Source organism: Adiantum capillus-veneris, chromosome 29 (genome assembly GCF_014529385.1).
Source record: "Adiantum capillus-veneris isolate H3 chromosome 29, ASM1452938v2, whole genome shotgun sequence".
Taxonomy (NCBI): domain Eukaryota; kingdom Viridiplantae; phylum Streptophyta; class Polypodiopsida; order Polypodiales; family Pteridaceae; genus Adiantum; species Adiantum capillus-veneris.
Window position 1 is genome coordinate 16,751,309 of NC_140959.1, and position 3,164 is coordinate 16,754,472.

The window sequence follows — 3,164 nt, forward strand, 5'->3', positions numbered from 1 at the left end:
CAACAATGAGCAACTTGAAGTGGTAGATCACTTCAAGTAACTTGGCCTTGAGGTTCCATCCAATCATAAATGGAAGGATTGTGCAATGCGTCGCTTGGAAGCCGGCAAGAGGGCTTGTTATGCATTTGAGAACATATGCAATGCTAGAGAGATCAAGTGTTGGGATCTCAAAAAGTATCTCTTTGACACATTGGTGACACTGGTGCTTCTTTATGGAGTGGAGGTGTGGGGTGGAAGGATCGGGAAGTCTACTTAGAAAGAGTTTGAGAATGTACAAAAGCGTTTTCTCACCAAATTTCTCCAAGTGAAGACACAAACACCCTACATGCTCTTACTTCTTGAGTCCGGATCGCTTCCCATTGAGGTCTTGGGCATGCAAAGGGTTGTGGAGTACATGTGTAAGACACAACGTAGCCCTTTGCATCGACTTCCTAGAATCGAATATGAAGCAAGTCAAAAGGTTCGGAAGACATGCAAGAGCAAAATACTAAGTTGAGGGTGGATGCTTGACATCAAGAAATGGTTTGGAAGATGGGATGCATGTCACTTGGTCAAGGATGCATCGATCGACTCCCAAGTTAATGGGCCTTCTTACAACGCCAATGTATCATGGCTTGGGAGAAATCCGGAGGTTCTCGCTTCAGCCATTACACCACACACGTTTCCCCAAACTACAAATCTCTCTTCTTCTCCGAACGAGGTAACGGAACCCATCCCTACATCCTTGAGCCCATCCCGTTGAGTGCGATCCGCACCATTGCCTCCATTAATCTTAGCTCCCATTCTCTACGCTACGAGATAGGACGTTGGGGCACTGGGGAGGAGTGTCATCGACTTTGCACCTTATGCCCTCGTCAAGTGCGAGAGAGTGAGTACCATACACTACTTGAGTGCTCAACTTTTGACCACATTAGGTCCTCTTTTTCCCATTTATTGAGCCAAGAGATCTCCCTACATACCTTCCTCTCCCAACCACGATGTGGACTCTCTATTGCGACGCTTATTTCAACCATTTTTGAGCATCAAGAGTCACTTATGACCTCCACTCACACCACGTGACATGTTCATTTGGTCCCATAGGTCATATTTGACCTCCGAGGACGATAATAGAGCTATCTATCTATCTATCTATCTCTCTCTTTAAATCATTGCTCAATCAACCGTTAATTGGTAAATACGAGTAGCCATTAAGGACTTCAAATATTTACTATACATTCATTTCCTTATTTCTTCATCAATAACACAATAGTATGGGCAACAACGCTATGATTTTCTCCCAAGCTATTGACTTTCTCATAGGTTATGGCCTTAATATTAACTAACTACTAAAGGATCTATGCCAAGAAGGTCACAAAGGTTCTACTTTTTGACCTCCTTATGGGAACCTTTGTAATATGAGGGTGGCATCCAAATTGCCCATACTATATCTCGCTTCATGCATCAATTGAACAGCTTGTTTCACAAAGATTCAAGATACAACTCCTTTCCATTTTGAATCATTGTTTGGAAAAATCTGGCAGATGTTAGGAAGGACATAACATCAACCACACAATGCCCAAGCATATCACGGTTGGAATATGCTTCACATCCTAGGTCATGTGGAATATTTATGTTGCCGCAAATTATAAGAGGTAAATTTGGCTCCAATATGTAAAGACCAAATCCATGCCCTACTCTAAAAGGTATTACAAGAGCCTTCTTCACATCTGGACCGACACTTTCAACAAGAAGGACTTTTGCATACTAATTTGTTTGTGAAAAAATTTAGTCTCTTTTGAGCTTGTGTCTACTTAAGATAAGGTGGCATGGCAATCTTTCTACCTGGACAAGAGAAAGGGTTGCATTGTTTTGAGAACACATTGTTTTGCTAACTATAATGTCGGCCCATCACAAAGAATGATGCTAAGTGAGAGAATCTCTCTCTCTCTCTCTCTCTCTCTCTCTCTCTCTATATATATATATATATATATATATATATATATATATATATATATATATATATATATATAGATAGACAAGAAACAATATTACTATCACCGGGACAATAAGCAATTTGTTTTCAGTAGATCAGTGTTTGGGAAAAGTGTGCCTCAGCTTGGCCTTTGGCTAGTAAAAAAATCAAAATAACCAGTTTATGGGAGATGGAGAAGAAAAAACCCACTAGGAAAATTTAAGAAATTAGAGTAAAATACCAGTTATTCAAAAAAAAAATCCTCTTTGAATCTATCCAAAAGGGATTTTTGCTTGTTTGTGAAATTGATTTTTCCCTAACACTACAACAGGTACAAAAAGTCTTTGCAAGTACTAGAAAAAATCTTTGCAATCCAAGAGACCAGCTGACTACTTCGGTGTGTGCCTCATCTTTCTTCCACTTAGCCATCAGGATAATGAAGCCAAAGCACGTACACTAATACACTACTTTGGAGGATCCTCTCTCTCTCTCTCTCTAAAAACTATCTAAAAGAGTTCTTCAGAGAGTTTTTTTCCTTCTAAATGGCAGTGTATGTGGGATGTTGTGTACGGGCTAGTGGCTCTGCTGCTAGCTCCAAGGGCATGCGATGCGTGTCTATATTGAAAAGAGATTGGACATGTGAGCAAAGGTTCTCACACTACCTTTAGATGACCTGCATACAAGCTGGCAACAGCCTCTGTAAGAAAGAGCTCATCGTAAGAAACACAACAACATACACGGCATGTTGAGAGAGAGAGAGAGAGATGCAGAGGGAGGCTCTCAGTATGATGTGATCCGTCATGGAGGCTATGATGGTGGGTCCCCCATGGAGACTCAAGTTGGAGGCTTACTGTGCTCTACATATTAGAGGATTATGGCTTATCGACAGCTGTAAGATGGTTAGGGGATCTTAATGGTAGAATTTCACTGATGAATCCTACGAATGCAAGGATTCTGAGGTTTGCTCATGATTTGTTGGGCTTCACTTGCTCCTCTCTGGTTCTAAATGCATGGAAAAGTGAGTAGCAGTGGCTGCAAACAGAGCGCTACAAAGTATAATGAGCGCATATGGTAGTGAAAACAATATGGCATTGAGTTGCAATGAAATTCTTATTATGGTATCACAAGAATAGTGCATTATACGTGGTTTTGCAATGTTGTAGCTGAGTTATAGAGATCATGGATCGCCCCTCTGCGCACCCGCGTAATCTGA

The 3,164-nt window shown here is 41.0% G+C and overlaps 1 pseudogene; it reads right to left on the reverse strand.

Moving 5' to 3' along the window:
* Positions 1–1,223: 1,223 nt before the first annotated feature.
* LOC147418824 (2-C-methyl-D-erythritol 2,4-cyclodiphosphate synthase, chloroplastic pseudogene) lies at positions 1,224–2,666 on the reverse strand (annotated as a pseudogene).
* Positions 2,667–3,164: the final 498 nt, after the last annotated feature.